Here is a 26,745-nt window from a genome sequence, read left to right as displayed (position 1 = left end):
ATCCTCCCAGTCGACTGGTCAGACCACTGCATCATCGGATTCCACTTAAACCTGGAGGAGCCGTACTCCATCAATACTAAAAAAAAACACCAGTGCACTCGAAACTTAAGCCAGGTTCCCCTAGCTGATCTGGAAGAAAAACAAGACAACCTCTCAACGTATGCACTCACAACCCACTTTATCTACAATGTCAGCCGTCCTAGATCAAGTAGCACCTATGAAACTAAAAAGATTTAACAAAGACCTCAATACAGAAATAAGGCAACTGAGAGCTTCAGAAAGACTTTGGTGAGCAAACCCTTTCTTAATTCACCTTCACCAACTCAGAGCAGAACACAGAACATATAAAAATCACATCATCAAAGAAAAAACAGCCTTTTCCGCAGCGCCCTTGAAAATGCAATAAATTGCCCGAAAGACCTTTTTAGCATCATAAAAAACAGATTTCCAAACCACCCGATAGAGCCCCCCAGGTCTCCAAAGAACGCTGTGATAAATTTGCTAAATTCTTTGGTGAGAAAATCACGATTATCGAGTCCTCTCTTAAATGCCTCACACAACATCTACCGTAACCACCCTCCATGCCACAGATAAAAAAAATCCCACCCTGCTCTCCTCTGACTCCCAAGAAGGGCTACCCCTCCTGAGACAAATGAGGGCAACCTAATCCTAGCATCCCCTTCTACCCTCAATTGCTGGAAAGCATTCAACCCACTCATAGAAATGGACATCTCTAAACTAATTGCAAATTCAAAGCCCTCCTCCCACTTCTCAGACCCCCTCCCGGACTCCGTGAAAATAAAAATCTCAATCACATCATTACCCCCGCTGGACGATGATAATAAACAGCTCCCTAAGCACGAGGGTCATGCCAGACTGCCTAAAACTAAGCCAAGTCACTCCACTACTAAAAAAACGGGATCAGACCCTGAGGACCTCAACAATTTCAGGTCAATCTCAAACCTTCCCTTCCTGGCCAAAATCCTCGAGAAATGTGTCCTACTCCAACTCAACCAGTACATCAACACTTACAATCTCCTGGATTCTCACCAATCAGGCTTCAGAAAGGGCTGTCACACAGAAACAGTGTTACTAAATATAGTAGACGACATCCACAAATGTATGGATGCCGGCCGTTGCTGCCTGCTCATTCTCCTAGACCTATCTGCGGCCTTCGACACAGTGGACCATAACCTTCTTCTTATCACCGTCAAGCAACGGATTGGAGTGGATGGCATGGTGCTGAAATTGTTCACATCTTTGTTTCACAACCGCTCTCAACAAATAAAAATAAACAACGCAACATCAGATACATCTACTATAACCAGAGGTGTCCCCTAAGAACCAGTCCTATCACCTACTCTCTTCAATATCTACATGGAGCCCCTCACTACCACAATCAACCAAGCTAACACCCCCTCCCACCTCTATGCAGACAGCATCCAGCTCTACCTGGAAGTATCCTCTACAGAAGACATACGCTGTGTAAACGATACCCTAACAAAAATCTCAAACTGGCTATTAACACAACCACTTAAAACTCAACCAAGTAAAGACGGAAACCCACCAGGTCCAACAATGGATAAAGCTTATCAACTCCCTGAATCACAACCTAACCCTGGCCAGCTCCACCGAATCGCTGGGAATCATACTCAACCCTAACCAGAAAATAAGCTCACACATTAAGACTACCGCAAGGAGTGTCCTGTACAAACTGAAACTGCTTAACAAAATCAAGCCTTCATCCCTCCTAATGATGTCAAAACCGCAATGCAAGCCTTGGTTCTGTTCGGTCTGGACTACGGGAACGCTACCCTCACAGGCACAGCAAAATCCCACCTAGCCCCCATGAGAACAACTCTAACTGCCGCAGCAAGAATGGTCACCAGAGCCAAAAAGACAGAGCCAAAAAGCACAATCACATCGCCCCCTCATTGAAAGAGCTCAAGTGGCTCCCAATTGGAGCTCGCTGCCACTTCAAAACTGCCTGTCTCATTCACAAAGTCCTTCACACTGGTAAACCTGTCTACCTGGCAGCCCAACTCACCGAAGCAGGCCAGGCAAGAAACCTGAGGAGCACCAACAACCTACTACTTATACCCCCAAAGAGACATAAACAAAAAGCCCTCGCTCGCTTCTTCTCGGGAAATGTACCCAAAATCAGGAACTCCCTACCAGCAGATCTTAGAACCTACCCCTCCTACATGACCTTCAAGATTACTCTTAAGGATCTCATCCCCGCTCGGCACCTTTAACCCTCTGGACAATATACCATAGCTCTTTTTAGCAGCCTACAATCAAGTAACTCTTGACTCTACTACCTACCTTATGAACGGCTGTCCATTTTTGTTTTGTCTGTCTGTTTTCCTTATTGCCTGTGTTACATCTTGTAAAGCGCTCAGATACCCACGGGTCCTGCCAGCGCTATATAAAACTCTCTAAATAAAATTGGCTCTTAGATTGATGGGGAGGGAGTACCAAAGTTTGAATACCTAATAGGCAAATGTTCGCCCTCCATGTTAGGATTACGCACGAAGCTTAACCAATTCTGGAACCACTGAATGACAGTAAGCACATTTTGTTAGTTCAGGTTATGGTCCTAAACATACACCTTGAAGTTGTGCTAAACATTAGAAAGTGGACATGTAGTTTTGTTTGTTTTATTTAATGGTCCGACACATACGCCTTTAAGTTGTGCAACACATTCAAAATTGGACATACAGTTTTGTTTGTTTTATTTTTTGATATGCTTAAATACCATTGGTGTATTGGTAGCGAATTGTAAGAAAAACTAAAGTCTTGTGTTTGTAAACAGACTTATTTGTAAGCATGACTAAGGGCTTCAAGTTCTCTCCACATGTGCTGTCACAGCCGTTTTCCATGTGCAGCACTCTGTCAGTTGATGATGAGTCATACTTTCTCCACATGTGCTGCCACACCCGTTTTCCAAGTGCAGCACTTTGTCAGTTGATGATGAGTCATACATATTGTAGGAGAGTAGGATCTGCTTCACATGGGTACCCCCTCTTCTTGCTGGTGTTTCACTGTTTTTCGACCTTAGTCTGGCTGTGGCCCTGCTAATCAGGACCCAGCCTAGCTGCACCCCTTACTGTGGCATAGGCTACCTATATCACTACCATTGCACACACATATAAATCCTATAAGTCACTCCGATGGCAGGCCTTAACAATCCTCAAGGCAGAGTGCTTGGTTTTTATGTGAGAGGGTGCCCCTGCATGAGTAGAGCCCCTCTGCTGCGTTCGGAGTACCTCCTCTGATGCTGTTTGTGGTGCAGCCTGACCATATGGAAGCCAGGTTGGCGATAGTACCACGGATAAGGAAGGCTTCCTGGGGTGGAAGAAGCTTCATTCTGCGAGCCACCAAGCCATGGAACGCCCTTCCGCCCTATCTTAGAATGTGCTCTGATCTTCTGGCCTTCAGGTAGAGATTGAAGACCTGGTTGTTTAATAGGTAGTGTGAAAGCTTTTGTCCCCTCCTTTAGGAATAATGGGTAGCGCCAGGACACCCTTGGGTAATCGCGCGCTATATAAATCCCCGTAACATAACATATACTCTTAAGTGCATTATAACCTCGTGGTAAATGCTAACTTTTGGATGGCTGCACGGAAACATGTCGTGTTTGGTGTTAAACGCTTTGAAATACTACCCCCCCCCCCGCCAGTTCTGGCAGCGGGGGTAGCATTCCACCCTTCTAGAGGGAGAGACATGTTTACACTGGTCTAACCCGGTAAAGACTTTCTACAGCCCTGGCATCACAAAATGGATGGCACAGACACAGGTCTGGCCTCCTGCTGCTGACCGAAACTCCGGCAGGGGAGGAATGGACAATAGGTTTCCTGTCCCAGGGAGGAGTAACTACCTCCCCAGACAGGCAGATGTGTATTGGGGCTGGGCGGGATCACTCTCTGGTGCTTTGAAGTCCTGCACTGAGGGCACACTTTTTATCCCTGTGCATAGTCCAGTTCAAACCTGTTGCAGGGGCTACCTGCCCCTGCTCTGGCATGAAACAGGACAAAGAAATGTGTGTAACCACCCCTCTTTCCAAACCCTCCCATAGGTGGGTCCCTAGAGTATGTCCAGCCCCCAAACTTTGTATAAGTATGGGAACCCAGTCCTTGCGACTTTAGATTACCCTGGACGACACTCTGCAACATATATCTTGGACCTTCGACGTTCTACTTTAACTAGAAGACTGAAGAAATCTCCCTTGGGGTCAAGGAGTGAATCCCCTGCTTGGCAGGCACCAAAGAAGCAACTGACCGGTCTGCATCGCTGAAGCTCCCACTGGACGCCAAAGTCTTTGCATCACCAGAGGTAGATTTCCAGACTTCCCCGAGGCTACCCTGAGGCCACAGCAAAGATGAGGCCCGTGGCTATCGTGGGTGACGTGGAACCGTGACCCCTGGACACCGTCATCTTTTGCTGATCCATCATCTTCCTGGTCTTCCTCGAAGTTGTGCTTTGGGCTCCGAGTAGCCCCAGCCTTGAGCACCTCCTGCACCGAAGATTTCTGGCCTCCACACCACGAGTGACCCGTGGGCCAGTTTCCAGTGCGACCGCTCGAGGCTCCTTTGCGATCGCTAACCCATTGGCTAGTGGGTACCCACGAAGGCAACTCCTCTTCTGATTGGGCTTTCCTGATTGCTCCAGATGTGCCCCGACTTATCCTCACTGGGTGAGTCCCCCAGACCTTGCTGGTCTGCACCGACGTCCTTTTTCTGATTCCAAGTGACTTGCCGTTGCCAAGGCATGTTGGGTCCAATCTGGTCGCCGACACCGTAGCACTTGACAGACTTTGTGGGACAGCTCGAATCCAGCTCCTGGTTGTCATCGGTACCTCCTGGACCTCGTGGCTGAAGAGTCAAGACAGCCGTCAACTCACGTGAAGCACACGACATCTGTGGGCATTGGTCTATCGAGCCCTTGATCACTGGTAAGTGACCCAGACTCTGTCCCCTCTGCTTTCAGGTTCCTTCCATCCTAGAACCAGGCTTGGATCTCTCCGGACACTTCTCCTCTTCACGGCAGCAGCACTTCCTGAGCAGCTTCCATTGAAAACAGCGACGCGACCCGACACCATTTGACACCTATGCACCTGGCTTCCCTGGGTGAGGTAACTCGAGTACTCCAGTGCTCCCGTGGGTGTTGGCCCTAGACACCTCTAAGTCCAAAAGGGTTCACTCGTAGATATCTTCTAAGTGTCCTTAAACTCTAAATTTCCAAACGCGACATTCCCCATAGAAGAAAACGGCGATTCTCGGCTGTGTTCTCACACTTCACGCGTCCTCCGTGGGTCCCCTGTGTCACTACCTTGGGTGGTTCCTTGTGGTCCAAGCACTTCTACACGCTTTAGGCCTTGTGTCTAGCTCCGTCGTGGTTCTTATACCACTTTATTGGTATATGGTTTGGGACGCCCCTAGGGCCCAAACGTGTATTTGTGCTATTACTGTTGATTGCTGACTTGTAACTTAAGTACTTCGAACTCCAGTCTCATAAAGAGGCTAGAGGGGTGTGTTTTATCTTAAATACATATATTTTAAATATATACCTGGTGTGGTTGTCCTTTCATTTGGTCATTCAAGAGATTATAGACTGGTAAAACAAGCTGCTTTACATTCCTTCAAGACTTAGCCTGAAGGCTGCTCTCCATAGCTACCACTAGGATAGCTTTCAATAAAGGTTGTCTTTAACCTATTCACCATAAGGGGTTGTTTGGACTGATACAGAGTGCCCACTATAACTAGTGGACAGTATATATCAGGCCAACTTCTCACACATATTGCACAAGTAAACCCCACCCGTCCCAGACTTATAAAAAGGAACATCTCTCTAGCAGAAACGATTGGCCTCTTTTTTTCTTCTGCTTACCTGCATTTCAGCTTGTGAAGGTCTTTGGCTCCTTTCTTCTCCGGCTTCTGTTACTGGCTTTGTCTTCCCCTCCCAGATGTCTCAAGTTCCTGCCTTCACTGCCTTCGGCTGCCTGGACAACCTTCTGGAGTCCCGCATCATTTCCTGTTTCCCTCGAGAGCTGTAAGGAAAAAGAAAAAGGACAAAGTTAAACGAAGGTATTTGTTTCTGCATTTGCGTCTTGCTGATGCAGTCCCATGAACAAAAACAAATCTAATCCATAAGAGACTTCTGTGAATGAACATTAATCCAAGAACTATTTTTTTGGCATGTAACACTTGTCGTCTTTAGAAAACAGGAATTCAAATTGAATCAGAACATTGGTTAAAGCCAGTAAGCAATAATATTTAACCCTGTGATAGCTAATACATGTGAACGAACTGGTTGTCAGTGTAAGAGCAAATTTTGTTTGTTTCTTTCTTTAGTGCATGAGTAAATTTAGAAATCTCATTTAAAGAATAATCCCAAAAATATTCGGGAAAGCAGTTACAGTCTATAAGGGTCATAGACTATTTTGAGAGGTATACAGAAATCATAGGCATTGGATGATTAGTGTCTTGTATAATATGATGGCAAATAGAACATATAACTGAACAGTTGTATACCATTTGTTGTTTAGATAAACATACCGTACTGCAAATAGTGCCAGACATTGCTGAAGAAAGAAGAAGATTGTCAGGTCATCAGAAGTGTGCCAAACCAGAGATTGCTCTTTTTGTTATCCCTCTTTTTTTATTTTATCTAATTCCCCTTTCCCCTGGAATTCTTTCTTTGCGCAAAGTGTTTTTAATCGCTGTGGTGGAGTTACGGTCTTGGGGGTATTGGGAGCCAGCGTCTCATCTCCCCAAAGGAACAACCTGGTTTTCAGGTGAGTGGTTTCCTAACACTCCAATTCTGGACCTCTAAATTCTAGGAGTAGCCTAGAGAAAATGGCTGTTTGACGTTAGATCCTGTGCATTGTTATACGGAACAATGAGATGCCTCAGGCCAGACTTTAATTTTGGAAGGCTTAACAGAGCAGGAGCCGTGGCAATTTGGGTGACCTGCAACCTCTTTGTAGGTAGGCCCTCATAGGTAGGGCTGTCTAGGTAGAGTGAATTACAAATATCTAAAAGCAAAAGTATGACCCCTGAACCAGTGTTCTACAGGTTTTTGCAGGGAGCAATTTGAGTATCTTCCCCAGGGCTCTCAATAGACCGAAACATGTCCCTGCCACTTTCTTAACCTGAGAGGCCATTGTGAGGTCTCTATTCAGAAAAACTCCCATGCTCTTTACTTCCCATGTAGTGGAAGGGCAATCACCTAGGCAGGATGGCCAGATAAAATGGCCCCAGAGGGATGGATTGTTCCAGACTACAATCACCTCAGTGTTATCGCCATTCAATTTAAGGCAGCTTGCTGCCATTCATTTGTTCACTTCTTCCGAACAGCTAGACAAGCTCACTGCTGTTTGACTGATGTTCGGTGTCAGGGAGATGACAACCTGGACGTCTTCAGCATATGACACCATGATGAAACCAATTGTACAGATAACATCAGATAAAGGATGAACATATACATTAAAGAGGCACTCCTCACTTAAACTGATGAGCCTCCGACATACAGGAGCCTTCACTGACCTGGAAGCTTTTGTTTGTCCAGAAAAGGGGACAACTATTTTAATACTCTTCTCGATATGCCCAGCACCTCCAGTGTTGGACCCGGCCCTTCTGGCAGGTTCACCCCCGAAACTTTTTGCTTTTTATGGGTGACTTGGTGTAATGATTTTTGGTTTCTGCGCACTTTACCGCTGTGTCCCAGGGTGAAGTACTGGGTATTTTAGACCCAGCGGTGCAGGGGCACACATCCTATGACTTCGGGGTTTCACCCTGTTCCGGACCTACGTAAACACAGAGTCTTCTGGGTGAAGTCAAAGAATCGTTTATTGGCTGCAGACCAATGACAGGTATCCTAGAAGTACAACAGCGTGTATGTTCTCAGGAGACTGCTGGAAATCATAGGAACGGACTACATCTTAAATAGGCCTTTTTCGGCCTCAAGCATACATTCCTGAGTTTTATGAAACGGCAATATAACAGTGTACATTACAAAGAAAAGGCAGAGTCATGATGACCATCCCACATTCCAGTTCGGCCAACTCACAATGATTTACACAATAAGGTTGCGATCCCACGTTAGATGTCAGTAGACCCCCCAATAAACATGAGCATCTCCTGTTTTGGGAAACAAGTCATAAAGCAGGAACAAGCAGGTGTGGAAGAGATTAGCCGGGGGTTTGTGTAGGATGAGAAGGGTTTTATGATGGGTCGAGCCCGGATGCTAATCACAGGTGGACGGAGGAAGGGGAGCTCGTGAGACCGGTTTGACCCGGGGCAGCAGAGCCAGCTGCCCAGGTCACCGAGAAGTCACGGGAAAGCACATGTACTGAGAGGTCCATATTTGCTCCATTATAGCCTATGTGAGGGCAATGACAAGATGGCCACTGCTTCCAAAATGGAACCCGCGTAGTGAAGCAGAATAACGTGTACACAGTGCATTCAGGGCTAGAACGACGAGTAAAGCACTCGTACATGCCGCATTTACCATTTGCGGTTCGCTAATACCACATAGACAGGGGTAGGGCCCTGTCCCCTACGCGGTCCCGAATATTAAAGTACGACAGACCCTCCTTTTGCCCTTACATAGGCAATCCCTATACTCATCTTAATCCGAGTCCAGGTCAATGTTCGCAAAGTCATGGAGATGTTGCTGTAGCATCATCCTATTACTTAGCTCGTCTCTCGATACAGGTTTCCTTACACATAAGGTAGCACAGAGACCACATATCGCAGGAGCACACTGTATACACAGGCAGAGCAGGAAAAGAATGGCTAAGATCATTCCAATGACCATCAGAACTTTCCAACCCCAGGCAGATATCAGTTCCCAGAACGATCCCATCAATGACCAATCTCCCTTATCCACGTGTATGGCTTCAGATATTTTATGGAGTTTGGAGATGGCTTGATACACCGTTGGAGCATTGTCTGGAATGAAAATGCAGCAACTGGATTGGATGACCTTGCATACCCCACCGCGGTCTGCAAGAATAACGTCTAGGACCATGCGGTTCTGTAGAGTCATAAGGCGGTCCGCTTGGAGCTCAGCTGTCAGATTTCTAAGGGCACCAGCCGTTACATTGATAGTGGATTCAACCACACGCGTCAGCTGTCTCAGGTTCCTACTATTGACCATAGGTCCCCAAAATGGCAGGAAACCCAAGAAGAAGTCTCCTGCTTCCTGACCGGCAGTGTCCTCCTTACTAATTACACCTCTCACAACTCTGATCTTGTGATAATCAGAGGCAGCAGTGAAGGTAGGCGGTAGCAGATTTGCAATATAACATGTGCCCGAGAAATCAGGGGGCAACCATGTATATGCTCGGTTATTACAGACGAAATAGGTACTCTGGGCAGCTAGAAACGCTGGGGAAAACTGTGACGGGAAAGTGTACGTTTCGGTACAGTCACTTCTACCCAGTTGAGCCCTAGGGTTCTGACCATTACCCTGTAAGCAGAACCGACCCATGTGGGGTACGACCCAGATTGGGGATGAGATTTGTCGCTGTCTTTCACCCAGACTAATACTATACCCTGTCGCGTTCCATCCTACATAAGGTCTCAACTCTTCTTTGGGAATGGACGAGTATGCATTGATATCCCTACTCATATCGGCAACTCCTTTCATCAAAGCCTTATTATTGGTGATGGGTCTGATGGAACGCGGTTGGCGAGGGGAGTACGTCTCCAGAGCATAGAGAAACATGGTCTGGAATGCCCATGATGATCCATTTGAACTATACGGCAACACCAGGTAGGGAATACCCTTGTTAATGGTATGTGGCATTAACCCACAGACCCAGCAATTGGTCGTATTCACTACTAGCTGGTGCTGGTGCAAGAGCTGGATAAACGAGTTATTTACGAATTCCGATCGTCTGGTCTGTTCGTGCTCAGGCAGGGGGTGAAAAGAGTGAGAGGAGGCAGTAGAAAGGAATATAGGCTGTTGAGTGGGTGCAATAGGCTTTTGAGCGGAGAGGAACACAAGTCCTACAATAAACATCATAATACTACACAGTATAAAAAGGCACAAAAAGACAAAACATTTACTTTTTACAATTCCACACATCCTGGTTTTAGAGCTCATTTCCTCGATCGGTCTCTCCATCTTAAAAAACTCCATCCTCTACTCGGGCCGCTCGCGGCGGGTGAGTTTCTTCTGCTGAGGAGTACGCCTGCCAGTCCAGGGAAACGCCCTAGACCAACCAGAACCGTCGACCTAACGTCTTCGGCCTGTACCCCAAAGTCTTGACACCGCGACCCTGCGGCAGAACCCGGATGGTGGTTCGAAAAACAAAAAATCAAGAAAGTCTTTCAGATAGGAGAGTAAAAAATGTCAAAAAGGAAATAGTGAGGAAATCTTTATTTGTCCATGGGCCTAGGTCTCAAATTATAACGTAGACGGCCAGGTGCCGTTTGGTCTCGAAACAAAAGTTCAGGCTCAGTGGTGTCCAATCGATTCGATGGTGGCACAGCTTCCTGCAGAATATCGTCACTCTCTTGGTCTGAAACTGTGCCTCTTAGGCGTGCATCACTGAATGGTGTGAAACGGAGTACAGTGTCTGTCTCAGAGTCGGTGATACCCTCTTTGACCCACCGGTCATATGGCAAAGGCAAGGGGACTACCTTGCAGTGGGTACCATGAACCCAGTGCTTCTTCCCTTTCACTCGCACCGCTGACCTTGTCGATAGTAGAACAAGATGAGGGCCAAGCCAGCGGGGCTCGTCGTTGCTCTTGCGCTGGAAGTTCCGCACTAGCACCCACGTACCAGGGTTGATAGGGTGTCCAGGAGGTTCAGAGGCTTGGGGAAGAGTATCATGTACCTGTTGGTGCAAAACACGCAGTTTAACAGTCAAATCATACAGGTAATCAAGCAGCACTGGATGCTCTATCTCACTGAATTTCGTGGGCCTTGGCAAACCCCATACATTAGCCGGGCGGCCAAAGACCACCTCGTAGGGGCTAAGTCCCACTCGTGAGTGTATTGTCATTCTGGTGGACAGGAGTGCTAAAGGCAGGGCATCAGGCCATTTAAGACCAGTGCTAGCCTGAATTTTAGCCAACTTGAGCTTTAAGGCTCCATTGTAGCGCTCTACCAATCCAGCTGATTGGGGGTGATTTGCAGCGTGGAACTTCTGCTGGATGCCTAAACCTTCACATACATTCTTCATCACTTTACCCACGAACTCACTCCCATTATCACACCAGACCACTCTCGGCATTCCAAACCTGGGGAAAAACTCCTTCACAAGGGCTTTGGCTGTGGATAGGGCAGTGTTATCTTTTAGAGGATAAGCCTCAATCCATTTTGAGAAAGCACAAACAACCACTAGTACATATTTCAGGTTGTTGCATCTTTCCATGTGAATAAAGTCCAGCTGCAAAACTTCGAATGGACATGATGGGGGCGCAAAGTGACCGGCCGGAGTTGGGGTTCCCCTACCAGGGTTGTACTTCAAGCATACCATACAATTCTTGACCACGTTCTCTGCACACTTGGGAATCCCAGCATTCTGCCATACTGGAGCCAACAACTTGCATATACCTTTCGTACTGATGTGTGCCATTCCATGCGCCATAGTAACTACTGAAAGCACATACGCGTCAGGCAACAACCATCGCCTATGTTCTGTCAGATCAGTCCAGCAACCATTCTCATCCAACTTACCCATACTCTCTCTCCACTTGCTTAACTCTTCCTCTGTGGCTTCAGCTTGAAGCGACTTCACACTCTCTATTGTGTTCTCACACATTCCTACATCATTAACCCATCTTGCGGGGCCTGCAACATACATTCTAGTCTTCACATTCTGTGCGGTTTCTCTCGCGGTCTCATCAGCAAACGCATTCCCACGACCAACATCGTCTGTGACTTTCCTGTGCGCACTGCATTTCATGATCGCAACTTGCAACGGTAGGGTCAGTGACTCAAGGAGATCATTCACCAACTTGCCATTCTGAATTTTAGCTCCATGTGACGTCAGGAACCCACGCTCCTTCCACAAACGTCCAAAATTATGAGCCACGCCAAAGGCGTACTGGCTATCTGTATATATATTCACTCTCATTCCTTCAGATAACACACATGCTCTCGTGAGGGCGATTAATTCTGCTGCTTGGGCCGAATTATGTGGCACTCGTGCAGTTTCCACAACCGTATGTAAAGTCGTGATAGCATATGCAGCAGTCGTGTCACCATTAGGGAGCTTAAAACATGAACCATCTACCCACAAAGTACCATCACACTCAGTCAGGGGAGTATCTTTCAGATCCACTCTTCCTTTCGTCTCTTCTTCCGTTCTAAACAGACAGTCATGTTGCTCAATCTCATCTGAGTCTGCTGGAATCGGCAACAACGTAGCTGGATTCAGCGTATTGCATCGTTTTATGTGTATGTGATTCGCTAACAGTGTAAGTTCGTAACCCGATAGGCGTGCACTAGTCAAGTGTTGTGTCTTGGTTCTATTCAATAATGTGTCTACAGCATGTGGAACCATAACGATCAATGTGTTGTCCATTACCAGACCAGCAGATTGTCGGATAGACATCGCTGCAGCAGCTGTCGCTCTCAGACAGCTTGGCAATGCCCTCGCTACAGGGTCCAAAGTGGATGAAAAATACGCGCATGGGCGCGGTCTGTCGCCAAAAGGCTGTGTTAACACTGACAACGCACATCCATCTTTCTCGTGCACATACAATGTAAAAGGTTTACTGTAGTCGGGAGTACCCAACACAGGTGCTGAACATAATGCATTACGCAATTCCACAAAACTTTTCTGGCACTCTTCAGACCATGGGATAGGATTCGGTGTGTCTTTGCATGTTAAGGCTAACAAAGGTTTTGCCAGCAAGGAGAAACTAGGGATCCAATGCCTACAGTATGAGGTAATGCCCAAGAAAGCACGTACTTCTCTCTGTGTCTTTGGCACACTCAACTGTGCAATGGCTTGAATTCTCTCTGGGGTCAGTCTCCTTCCCTCCTTCGATAAGAGATGACCTAAGTAGGTCACTTCTTGTCGACAATATTGCAGCTTAGATAAGGACACCTTGTGATGAAAAACGGATAAATGGTGCAACAATGACAATGTGGCTTCTTTGCAGATCTTTTCAGTATCCGCAGCGATCAGTAAATCGTCTACGTACTGAATCAGGATAGCGCCACTAGGTAAAACAAGTGCATCAAGCTGTGCTTTCAAAGCTTGACTGTATATAGATGGACTCTCACAGTAGCCCTGGGGAGCGCGTTTGAAGCGGAAGCTTCGGCCTCCCAGACTGAACCCGAAAATGTCTCTACTCTCTTCTGCAATTGGAATGCTAAAGAAAGCATTCTTTAAATCGATCACTGAAAACCATTCAGCAGAGGCTGGAATCATCGTTAACAAAGCAGTTATATCAGGGACAACTGGAAACTGTGGCACAACAATCTTATTAACCTCTCTAAGATCAATCACAAATCTGTAAACAGGTGGCTGTGAAGGATCCGTTCGTTTTAAGACAGGTAAAATCGGGCTATTGCAAACGTTGCCTCTTGTTTCTTCAATCACACCCTTATCAATAAAGTCGTGGACAATGTCTAACAATGCTTTCTGGCCTTCATTAGAGATCTTGTACTGGGGAATACGTGGCAGTCTGACATTAGCCTTTAAAGTCACCACGTATGGCGGTATCTCCAAGAGGCCCACATCATTGGGACCAGTAGCCCAAAGGGCATCCGGAAGGGATGACAGTTCAGGCGGCATTGTACTTTTGGACAAGTACATTGGGGAAATTACTTTCTTGCCTAATGTAAGTTGTACTCCCGAAGGAGAGCAATACAACGTGGCATGCAATCTTTTCAACAAATCCAGTCCCAGCAAATTCTCACCACAACCTGTCGTCAGAATCAGAGGTGCTTTCAGCTCACAAGGTCCAACAGAAAGTGACACGGGACTAGAAATCGGGTTCCTAACTGGGGCGCCAGAAAAACCTACCGAAACATTTATATCGCCAGACAAAGGTGCGCCAGGGAGTTTGGAATGCATAATTGAACTCTTTGCAGCACCAGTGTCTAGCAGAAAAGGCTCCGTTACATTTGCTGTAGTCACCTCAACATACGGTCCACTCTGATCCACTGGCACTGAAACAACTCCCTCTCTCTGTCTACGGCTGTCCTAGTAATCATTATTTTCTGCATCACCATCTTCTGCATAATAATCATTATTATAATACTGTGCCGTATTACCAATCGCGTTAGCTTGCTGATCAAAGCTATTAATGGTATTCTGAGGCGGCAGAGGACGCGCATTTTGGGGAACACTTCCACGCCCTCTACCTCTAGGAGCTTGCTGACCACCTCTACCTCTTGTGCCATACATATTACCATTCCGCTGCATTAATTTAGGGCAACTATATTTAAAATGACCTTCCTCTTTGCAGTATGAACATTGGTTGGGACCTACAGGGACACGTGGTTGATAATACCCATTCATTTGCTGATTGTTCTGAAATTGTTGGGGTTGGTGATAGACACCTTGGGGTTGCCTATAATTATTTTGACCTCCACGTGGCGGATAGGCCTGCTGCAAAAGGACCTTTGTCTTTAATTCCTTCGTTTTCTTCTCTGTTCTATCTTTCTCGTCTTTATCTCTATTTTCATAATACTGTGCGGTAGCCAGTATTTGCGCTGAAGAGGAAACGGCCCAAGAACTCTCTGAATCTTTCAACTTTTTACACAGGTCAGGGAGTAAATTCTGCACAAACTTATCCACAAACAGCCGTTGGCCACCCTCAGTACTCATATCTTGCCCACTGTGGTCAATGAACGTTTCCTCAAACCTAGTAAAGAAGTCTGACACTGTCTCATCCTTTTTCTGCTTGCATGCAGATAACTTGTCCCAATTTACGCGCATTGCTGGCATTAGTGTCTTCATATACGTGATGATTCTACCAGGGAGTTCAGCCACTAAAGGCTCAGGTTTCGCGCCACCAGTTTGTCTTGCATCGGCAGCAATAATGTTAGCCCATGTATCCCCTAGCTCTTGGTCATGATCCGCATTACGGATTGACCCCCATAGGGGCTGTGGAACAACATTACCAAACAACATGTCTATGTCGGCCAGATTCATAATACATGATCCTGCCGTTTGTGACAATTCTTTATAATAACCTGCCGGATTTTTACGGGGATCAGGTAAGGACTGTTTAAGCGCTAACACCTCAGAGCGCTTCCATGGAACATGCACCCAAACACGCTGGAAATGCGCTGCCACAGCGGGGTTAGCACCGACAGCTGCAACCGCTTCCTTCCATACCGGGGGAACTTCTCTCATGGGGTATTGTCGCACTTTCTCCTTTCTCCCCACAGGGACATCCTGTTCGAACAATGACTGTTGACATTCATCATTCCTGAAGGACAGTACAACCGCAACTGCTTTATCTATATCGCGGTCCACAATCATACCAGCTCCAAAATCGGACCTTACTCTACACAATTCTCGTGGCCTCGGATTTCTACCATTATCCTCCAATTCCTCACAGAGAATTTCGCACATCTTCTCAAACACATATCTCTGCTTCGGGGCATCCCACTGATGGAAGACATTAACAATTGATTCCACATCATACAATGAAGGGAAAACAATCCATCTGCGCGCCATGCTGTCTATTACGTTCTTCTCGTCAGAGGTAGGCAACTGACTACGCAATTGCTTACGCTGCAAACCAGGAGTCGCACCAGACAACTCAAAGAGAGGCGACATTAATGAAGTAACCACATTAGCTAAACGCTGTCGCGCTGAAGGAGAAGCTGAGGCAGAAACGGGAGGGAAAACAGAGGGAAGAAAAGAGGACGTAGAAACAGGTACCGAAGTGGTACAAGGAAAAGTGTTGGGAGAGGCCGCTGGTGAATTAGGCAAGGTTACAGGAAGCGCAGGGGCAGTTGGAAGCACAACTGGCGGCCCTTGAGGGGGCTGCGTTACATTAATAAGAGCCGGTTGTGCGGCAGCTGGTGGTTGCGGCAAAGCCTGCAATACTTTAACTGGAGGTGGCATATTCACAAGCTGAGGAGGCGCCGTAGCATTTTGCGCATATGGGGGTGGCGAACTCAACAAGTGTGACATTAGGGGATCTTTCTCCTTGTCTTCGGACTCATTTTGCTTAGAGTGCGGTAAAGCCGGGTAACATTTGTCAATCCCTAACTTACGCTGCCTGTGCAATTGCTCACTCATCTGCTCCTCCTCATTGTCTCTAAATTGTACAGCTGCTTGCATTACTGACATACCTTTCTCTCTTTTATTCTTTTTCGCTAGCTTAATTTCCTTCTGTTTGGCTTCCTTCCGCCATAAGCGGAAAGAGTCAAACATCGCCGGCCGGGCTTTCTTCTTAAACAATTTAATTTCCAAATTATCTAGAATATCGGTATCGAAACTACCATTTTGGGGCCATTTTAAAACACCGTCCTTCCTGGTGTAGTGGATCCACACTTCGTTATATGCAATGGGGCCTACGCCATGTTTTACATAGAGCTCATAAGTTGGAGTTCCAACCGGAGGAACCGGACATGATTCTTCCAGCTGGAAATCTTTTCCACAACCCAAACAGAATAGTCTACCAAATATTCTAGAACCAGGCATCTTCGCTCACTAGTTTAGATCCAAACGTCAAAGGATTATCGATTACGATAGTCTCGTGAATACACGAATCCTCTGGCTTTGGGGTTTGCAAACACCAAATCACCAATTACCAAATCAAACCAAACGATCCCGAGGGATACCAAAACAAATGGGAGACGCTCCACTTATACTTAACTGAATATTGCTGATCGATGACGTCACCAGAAGACTCTCTCGATTGTTTCGCTTTCTCAAACTCGTCAAGGGTCCAAAACAGGTCGATTAATCAGGGCAGCAGTCCTTCGTAGCCGTCGGGACGCGGAGAACCTCGCAGAAAAGACTTTCGGACCACGTCGACATGCAGGGGTCGATGAAGTGGCGGCCTTCCTCCGGAATTTCCACACGAAGCTCCTCACGAACCTCTGGCTTGGACTAGTACCGCTGAAATCGGCCCGAGTTGGGCGCCAAACTGAAGTACTGGGTATTTTAGACCCAGCGGTGCAGGGGCACACACCCTATGACTTCGGGGTTTCACCCTGTTCCGGACCTACAGAAACACAGAGTCTTCTGGGTGAAGTCAAAGAATCGTTTATTGGCTGCAGACCAATGACAGGTATCCTAGAAGTACAACAGCGTGTATGTTCTCAGGAGACTGCTGGAAATCATAGGAACGGACTACATCTTAAATAGGCCTTTTTCGGCCTCAAGCATACATTCCTGAGTTTTATGAAACGGCAATATAACAGTGTACATTACAAAGAAAAGGCAGAGTCATGATGACCATCCCACATTCCAGTTCGGCCAACTCACAATGATTTACACAATAAGGTTGCGATCCCACGTTAGATGTCAGTAGACCCCCCAATAAACATGAGCATCTCCTGTTTTGGGAAACAAGTCATAAAGCAGGAACAAGCAGGTGTGGAAGAGATTAGCCGGGGGGTTGTGTAGGATGAGAAGGGTTTTATGATGGGTCGAGCCCTGATGCTAATCACAGGTGGACGGAGGAAGGGGAGCTCGTGAGACCGGTTTGACCCGGGGCAGCAGAGCCAGCTGCCCAGGTCACCGAGAAGTCACGGGAAAGCACATGTACTGAGAGGTCCGTATTTGCTCCATTATAGCCTATGTGAGGGCAATGACAAGATGGCCACTGCTTCCAAAATGGAACCCGCGTAGTGAAGCAGAATAACGTGTACACAGTGCATTCAGGGCTAGAACGACGAGTAAAGCACTCGTACATGCCGCATTTACCATTTGCGGTTCGCTAATACCACATAGACAGGGGTAGGGCCCTGTCCCCTACGCGGTCCCGAATATTAAAGTACGACAAGGGTAAAGTGCGTGCGTGTGTTGAGGTTGGCCTGCCCTCCCATAGGAATGCATGGGGGAATGTATGTGTCCTGGTAGTTCCTGATGCGTGGGGTGTGGAGGCCCAAGTTTGGTATGTGCGGACTCGTGTGATTGAATGCTGCGCGATGATGTGTGCGGCGTGCATGTACCTAGTGTGGAAGTGCCACTTCTAGAAGTGGGCACTTCAGTGTGCAGTATGAAATGTGTGGCTTGTCTGGCGATTGGCTGGTGGAGGTCATGTGACGGACTAGGGAAATCCCCAGGGACAGGAGGAGTCACCCAGTGGTGAATGGGAGTTTAGCATACTGATGGCTGGGGAGGAGTACACCTGGGTCCTGAATAGGACAGGGCTTTCCCCACTCAATGCTGGCTCCGGCCCCTGTGGTGCGTCTGATGACCCTGGCCTGCCTGTGAATAGGGAGAGGGGCTGAGCAAAACAAAGTGCTCAGGAACCTGTTGTAACTGGTTCGCCCCTTCCCTGCACCTTCAGACACAGACTTTTACTGTATAAAAAGGGGCTGTGTCCCCTTACAATTTGTTCTCTTCCAGGATCCAACTTGAGGGGGGCCTGCTGCTGCTGGGCGCCAGGAGAGACCGCCACTGGGGACTGCCTCCCTGCTGGAGGGCCCTGTGAGCTGGCCCCTGGGCCCAGTCATTGCCCCCCTGCCTTTTGCAGACTTTTTGGTTGCTGGATTTTTGCTGGCAGCGCCTGGGAGCGCTTGGATTTGCTGTATAGCGCTAGGAGCGCTTTATTTGGTGCCCTGGCGCTTCTAGCGCACTCCTGTGTGACCTCGGTGCAAACGAGGGAATCCCCGGCGTAGGGATTCCCCCCCTCGTGTGCCGGATCGAGCTGGAGCCCACCCCGCATTGTGGCGCTCGAGCGGGAGCCTACCCCGCTTTATTGGAAACTTAATACCCCCCAGCGGGTGCCCACCCCGCCGGGGACCTTGCCGCTTTAAGTTTCACCCCCTTAGCGGGTGCCCACCCCGCATCACCACGAGAAAATCACCGCCGACTGGCCCGGGAGCCGTGCAAGCACCGTGATTACTTCCCCCCAGCGCAGGAGAGCGCTGCGCGGTGATTGGATGCCGCGGGAGGCGTCCCTTAGCAACCGGGACTCGGCCGACCCACGTCATCCCAGACGCGAGGAGAGGAAGACCCGGAAGTGAGGCCGGTCGAAGCGCTGTACGCTCCATTCCCGGTCTTCAACGCCACGCAGCCCAAGAAGAAGCTGCGGGCTCAGGCGGACCGGCAGGAGAAGAGCGGAGTCCCCGGAGAACAGCCCTGTGAGTAGGGAAGGGCTGGGGGACTCCGGGCGCATATTGTGGGTGCCGGTCCCAGACCGGCTGACTCCTCGAGCGGCCCCCGCCTATGGGGTCGCTCCAACGCGGGGCATATGCTGGTATAGAGCGCGAGTGGCGCTCCAACGTTGGGGGCATTATTTCTCGAGCCGAGAAGGCTCTAGGGGGCTGTTGTTGTGTTTAGAGCCCCGAGGCTCCAGTTGGAGGAAGGCTCACGAGCCCCGAGAAGGCTCCAACGACGGGGGCACAGTAATCTTGGGCCACGAAGGCTCTAGGGGGCATTTTGTGCAGCGAGAGCCCAGGAGAGGCTTCACGAGAGCGGCAGATTTGTGTAGAAGGGCACAGTGGTGCCCACGCTCATCCCTACAGCTGCCCAGCACTTAGTGGGCAGCTGCAACGTTTAGGTGGGGGACATTTTTCGTTTTTGGTCTGCGCGGCTGGCGCAGCTTGACCGGACACAGGGCGTCTTAGCCCTGACAAGGCCAGTTGGCCTAGGGACTGCCACAGGTGGTGGCTCATGAGAGTTTCTCGCTAATGTTCCTTACCAGCACCTCTGAATGTTTTATGCATCATGTGTTTCCTTTTATGACACCGCTGAATGTAGTTTCTGCATCATGTGTTTTTTTCATAGCACCGCTGAATGTAGTTTCTGCATCATGTGTTTTCTTTCATAGCACCGCTGAATGTTTTATGCATCATGTGTTTTCTTTCATAGCACCGCTGAATGTTTTATGCGTCATGTGCCATGTTCTACACCTCTGAATGTTTTAGGCATCATGTGTAGTGTGCGTTTACCCCTACAGGTATTGTGATACTTAGGTGGTTGTTTGTTTTCTCCTAGTACAGGTGGTGCTAGTGAGGTTCTAGTTCCCTGCGTGACATTCTCCTAAGGTGGTTAGGGTTGCGTAGGTGATGCTTACATGTTACCAGTGGTTACTGGTTGTGTTATATGTATATTTTGTGCTACAGTAATTTTATATTCTAAAAGTGCTGATTCCTGACAGTGGTCCATGTGGCCCTGTCCCCTGTACATATAATCCCTTGTAAATTCTGCCCGTGCCTGTTGGCACATTGTAAAGTGTGTGTTTTTATCTAATGTGTTGTGTATAATACAAAGGCTATTTTTATAGAATACCTTGTGTGGAGTTTCCTTTGTGGTGGGCCTTGGGTGTTGTTGCTGGGTGCGCGCGCAAACGCTTTACACTTTGCCTCAGAGATAAGCCTGGCTGCTCGTGCCAAGCTACCAAGGGGGTGAGCAGGGGTTATCTTTGGCGTGTAACTTCCTTGCCCTGACTAGAGTGGTGGTTTCTGCCTGGCTTTGGCGCAAGCCCTAGCCAACCAGAAATCCCAGTTCTAACATTGGTGATCAGCGGTGGGATTTGGACGTGCGTTTGTGCTGTACCGCAGCAGCGACTGGCTACACTACAAAACTCTGCATTTAGATAAATCACATTTTGGGGCTAATTTTTTTTTTTTGAAGTTCCATTGTTTCTTCTCATAAAGGTGTTCTTTGTGAATTATGTACCTCTGTGCTAGCTCAGACACTCAGGTTCCTTGTGTTAAACTCTTCTCAGGAACGTCCGCCAAAATGGAGCCTGCTTTTAATTTCTGTGGTCTGTTTAGATACAGTAGGTTGGAGTTGGTAAGGTTCTGTGAAGAGAGAGACATAGAGGTGGGTGAGTCAGATACCCAGTCCAAACTGAGGGACGACCTGATCCTATGGCAAAAGGATGAGTGGGAGCGAGAGCGCAGCGAGGAAGATAGGGCCCGGGCCGCACGCCGAGAGGGTAGTGGGTCTGTGGGGAGCCCTGAAGATTCAGAAGAGGAGGAAGGTTACCTGACAGGGACGCCAGTAGAAAGTGAAGGCCCCATAGATAGGGAGTCCCTTGCTGGGTCCAGTGTCAGGAGCAGCACCCCATCCCTTTCCCTGTCCCCAGAGGAGTGGATAGATAGGAGGGAAGAGAGGGAGCATCAGCTGGCCATGGAGAAGCTCAGGTTAGAGCATGCCAGGGCAATGGCGCAGCAGGGGGTGGAGGAGAAGACGTTTGAGACCGAGAGGGTCTTAGCGGAGGAGAGGATGGCGGAGGCTGAGAGGGCCTTCGCCAGGGAGAAATTAGCTCTAGAGGTTAAATTGTCCCCTGAGCGCATTGGTTTTCTGGATTCCCCAGGGAGGGTGGAGTCCAGTGGTGGCAGCGAGAGAGAGCCCAGTGCAGAGAGTCCCATTCCCACTTCCCAGAGTATGGTACCTGTTTTCCAAGAGGAGGAATGTAGGTTGAAATTCAGGGGCAGTAAGAAACTGCCTCACCAGTCTTGGGGCACGTTTGTGGGTGAATGTGAGGATGCACTGGATGATTGGTTAAGGGTAAACACGAAACGGGCTTTTGACGGACTGTATGCTCTGGTTATCAAGGAGCAGCTGCTTGGTAGTTGTTATCCCGGGTTGCGCCAACACCTGTTGAGGTATGGCTCTTTTTGCCCATGGGAGCTGGCAGAGGAAGCAGACCATTGGGAAAGGGCCCAAGGTTCTGATGAGGTCTGGGAGAGTGCTTCCAACAGCAGCGGCTCAGGGATCTTCCCGTCTTGGAGGGGGGTAGAGGTTCAGAGTAGCCCAGCTAGGTCCCAGAGTAGTGAGAGGGGTGTAGGGGCTCATGGCCTATCTCAGTGGAGTAGGAGTGAGCGGGTAACTTTGAGTCTCCAGAGGCCCGAAACCCAGTCTCAGAACCTGGATGGTTTCTTCAGGGAACACCAGGTTGGGGGCCTAGGCTGTCCTGTTAGGCCACTTGAGGAGGATCGCCCAGAGTATGGAGAACCTGGAGTCTCTGTAAGTAGAGCTCCAGTGGTTCTGGTGTCAGGCAGTACCGCTCCAGTAGGGAGGGTACAGAAGTCCAGTGAGAGGAGTGGCATGGGGCTGTGTTCCCCGGTGGAGGAGCCAGTGGGTCAGGGACCAGCCGGATGGGCTGGGTCTCCTAGAGGTGACCATGGCGACTACACGTCTGTCCTGGGGTATCTTCGCGTACTGTCAGGTGGACAGGGGACAGGAGATCTGCGCCAGGCAGACTGTCATGCAACATATGAGGTATATGTTACTCTTGGGGGGATACTGTGTGAGTCCCCAGAAGTCCTGGAGTGCCAGTCAAGTATTCCACCGAAGGTTTTAGACCAGAGGTTGGGAGGCCAGGTTCAGGAGCAGCCTGACCTGAAGGGTAGGACTACTGTAACAAGTGTCCTGACCGGTTCTTCTTCCAGAGGTACCGCCCCAGTTGGTAGGGAGCAGGACTCTGGAAGGGGGGGAAGAGGGTGGGAGAGCCCACCTCTGACCCCGGTGCAGCCTGAGGGGTTAAACCCTAGGTTGGGAGACCAGTTCTCAGGGAGAGGTCCTGAGCTGGTGGGAAAGTTGATTTCTGAGGGTGCCTCTCAGAGGAGGAGAGGACGGAACCATAGAAGGAGAGGTAGGGGAGGAGAGCCTCACCCGTGACTGTTGGTCAGCTTGAGGGTACAGACCCTGGGCTGGAAGATCAGTGGATGTTTAGAACAGCCCTGATGAGGGGAAGAGTGGAAAATGGTCACTATGTGCCAGGGGTTACTACCCCCCACTCTGTGGTTAGGCAAGGACCAGTGGCGCCTAGATGGCCTAGGGCCTGTTCCTGGCCGCGGACAGCTGAGGAGTACCAGTGGGGTAACCCAGTTGGTCCACCGGGTGTTTCCAGAGGGAACCACGTGGGTTCAGAGTGGCGTAAAACCGGAGAGTGTCCCTGCCGTTGCGGGCCTGCATCCGTGTTTTGTCACCCAAAGCAGGGAAGACCTTCACGGTGGTGATTGGTCTACCCTGCGTTTTGGCTGGAAGGGGGTTGTGTTGGACCCGGCCCTTCTGGCAGGTTCACCCCCGAAACTTTTTGCTTTTTATGGGTGATTTGGTGTAATGATTTTTGGTTTCTGCGCACTTTACCGCTGTGTCCCAGGGTAAAGTGCGTGCGTGTGTTGAGGTTGGCCTGCCCTCCCATAGGAATGCATGGGGGAATGTATGTGTCCTGGTAGTTCCTGATGCGTGGGGTGTGCAGGCCCGAGTTTTGTATGTGCAGACTCGTGTGATTGAATGCTGCGCGATGATGTGTGCGGCATGCATGTACCTAGTGTGGAAGTGCCACTTCTAGAAGTGGGCACTTCAGTGTGCAGTATGAAATGTGTGGCTTGTCTGGCGATTGGCTGGTGGAGGTAATGTGACGGACTAGGGAAATCCCCAGGGACAGGAGGAGTCACCCAGTGGTGAATGGGAGTTTAGCATACTGATGGCTGGGGAGGAGTACACCTGGGTCCTGAATAGGACAGGGCTTTCCCCACTCAATGCTGGCTCCGGCCCCTGTGGTGCGTCTGATGACCCTGGCCTGCCAGTGAATAGGGAGAGGGGCTGAGCAAAACAAAGTACTCAGGAACCTGTTGTAACTGGTTCGCCCCTTCCCTGCACCTTCAGACAAAGACTTTTACTGTATAAAAAGGGGCTGTGTCCCCTTACAATTTGTTCTCTTCCAGGATCCAACTTGAGGGGGGCCTGCTGCTGCTGGGCGCCAGGAGAGACCGCCACTGGGGACTGCCTCCCTGCTGGAGGGCCCTGTGAGCTGGCCCCTGGGCCCAGTCTTTGCCCCCCTGCCTTTTGCAGACTTTTTGGTTGCTGGATTTTTGCTGGCAGCGCCTGGGAGCGCTTGGATTTGCTGTATAGCGCTAGGAGCGCTTTATTTGGTGCCCTGGCGCTTCTAGCGCGCTCCTGTGTGACCTCGGTGCAAACGAGGGAATCCCCGGCGTAGGGATTCCCACCCTCGTGTGCCGGATCGAGCGGGAGCCCACCCCGCATTGTGGTGCTCGAGCGGGAGCCTACCCCGCTTTATTGGAAACTTAATACCCCCAGCGGGTGCCCACCCCGCCGGGGACCTTGCCGCTTTAAGTTTCACCCCCTTAGCGGGTGCCCACCCCGCATCACCACGAGAAAATCACCGCCGACTGGCCCGGGTGCCGTGCAAGCACCGTGATTACTTCCCCCAGCGCAGAAGAGCGCCGCGCGGTGATTGGATGCCGCGGGAAGCGTCCCTTAGCAACCGGGACTCGGCCGACCCACGTCATCCCAGACGCGAGGAGAGGGCGACCCGGAAGTGAGGCCGGTCAAAGCGCTGTACGCTCCATTCCCGGTCTCCAACGCCGCGCAGCCCAAGAAGAAGCTGCGGGCTCAGGCGGACCGGCAGGAGAAGAGCGGAGTCCCTGGAGAACAGCCCGGTGAGTAGGGAAGGGCTGGGGGACTCCGGGCGCATATTGTGGGTGCCGGTCCCAGACCGGCTGACTCCTCGAGCGGCCCCCGCCTATGGGGTCGCTCCAACGCGGGGCATATGCTGGTATAGAGCGCGAGTGGCGCTCCAACATTGGGGGCATTATTTCTCGAGCCGAGAAGGCTCTAGGGGGCTGTTGTTGTGTTTAGAGCCCCGAGGCTCCAGTTGGGGGAAGGCTCACGAGCCCCGAGAAGGCTCCAACGACGGGGGCATAGTAATCTTGGGCCACGAAGGCTCTAGGGGGCATTTTGTGCAGCGAGAGCCCAGGAGAGGCTTCACGAGAGCGGCAGATTTGTGTAGAAGGGCACAGTGGTGCCCAAGCTCATCCCTACAGCTGCCCAGCACTTAGTGGGCAGCTGCAACGTTTAGGTGGGGGACATTTTTCGTTTTTGGTCTGCGCGGCTGGCGCAGCTTGACCGGACACAGGGCGTCTTAGCCCTGACAAGGCCAGTTGGCCTAGGGACTGCCACAGGTGGTGGCTCATGAGAGTTTCTCGCTAATGTTCCTTACCTGCACCTCTGAATGTTTTATGCATCATGTGTTTCCTTTTATGACACCGCTGAATGTAGTTTCTGCATCATGTGTTTTCTTTCATAGCACCGCTGAATGTAGTTTCTGCATCATGTGTTTTCTTTCATAGCACCGCTGAATGTTTTATGCATCATGTGTTTTCTTTCATAGCACCGCTGAATGTTTTATGCGTCATGTGCCATGTTCTACACCTCTGAATGTTTTAGGCATCATGTGTAGTGTGCGTTTACCCCTACAGGTATTGTGATACTTAAGTGGTTGTTTGTTTTCTCCTAGTACAGGTGGTGCTAGTGAGGTTCTAGTTCCCTGCGTGACATTCTCCTAAGGTGGTTAGGGTTGCGTAGGTGATGCTTACATGTTACCAGTGGTTACTGGTTGTGTTATATGTATATTTTGTGCTACAGTAATTTTATATTCTAAAAGTGCTGATTCCTGACAGTGGTCCATGTGGCCCTGTCCCCTGTACATATAATCCCTTGTAAATTCTGCCCGTGCCTGTTGGCACATTGTAAAGTGTGTGTTTTTATCTAATGTGTTGTGTATAATACAAAGGCTATTTTTATAGAATACCTTGTGTGGAGTTTCCTTTGTGGTGGGCCTTGGGTGTTGTTGCTGGGTGCGCGCGCAAACGCTTTACACCTTGCCTCAGAGATAAGCCTGGCTGCTCGTGCCAAGCTACCAAGGGGGTGAGCAGGGGTTATCTTTGGCGTGTAACTTCCTTGCCCTGACTAGAGTGGTGGTTTCTGCCTGGCTTTGGAGCAAGCCCTAGCCAACCAGAAATCCCAGTTCTAACATCCAGCCTGTGCCAAAGTGTGGAGTGAGAGACGGTATCAAAAGCTGCGCTTAAACAAAGAAGAATGATCGTAGCTGACCCTCCTAGATCTACGGTTTTCTAAAGGTTTTCAGTGGCCAGCAAAAGAGCCGTCACACTGCTGTGTTTGCCGGGGTCTAAAGCCGGTTTGCATCTGATGGAGGAGGTTGTGGGTGTCCTGAAAATTGGTCGGATAACTATTGGCGGCCAGATGTTGCTAATACCTGGGAGCAGAGATATTAGCCTATAATGTTCTGTCTTGGTAAGATCTAGTGAACGTTTTTAATAAAGGACTGACAACTGTGTGCTTCCAAGAATTAGAGATTTGTGCACTTTCCAGTGATAGATTATACAGGTTAGTTAGAGGTAATAGTATAGTATCTTTTCCTTTCAGCATAATGTTGATAGGGTCTGGATCCAAGGGGATTCCGATTAAACTGTATTTGCTGCTTTCCTGATGGTTTTGCACCTTAGTTGAGGGAAAGGCAAGAGGGCTAGAATGGCTTTATTGTCAGATAGGCCCTCATTAGCATCAAAAAGTAGGACTGCATCCCCCAGTAGGGAGTCATAAATAAGACTGACCTTATTGAGTAAGAAATTGCCAGCTCCTCACAGCATTCCTTGGAGGGAGGGGGACACTACTTTACACTTTGGGTTTCAAGAAGGAGTTCACTATCACATAGATTTCTTTGGAGGCTTATGAGGACTAGGAGATCCTGTTAGCAACAAAGTCCGCTGACCTAGCTTTCTGGATGGCATGCTTATAATCTCTCTGGGCCTTTTTTATAAATGCCCTTTCTCTCTTTGTCATAATGTACCCTCAA

This window comes from Triturus cristatus, chromosome 2_2, assembly GCF_964204655.1.
Source record: "Triturus cristatus chromosome 2_2, aTriCri1.1, whole genome shotgun sequence".
Taxonomy (NCBI): Eukaryota; Metazoa; Chordata; class Amphibia; order Caudata; family Salamandridae; genus Triturus; species Triturus cristatus.
The sequence above is the reverse complement of the archived record's forward strand: the minus strand, read 5'-3'. Positions refer to the sequence as shown.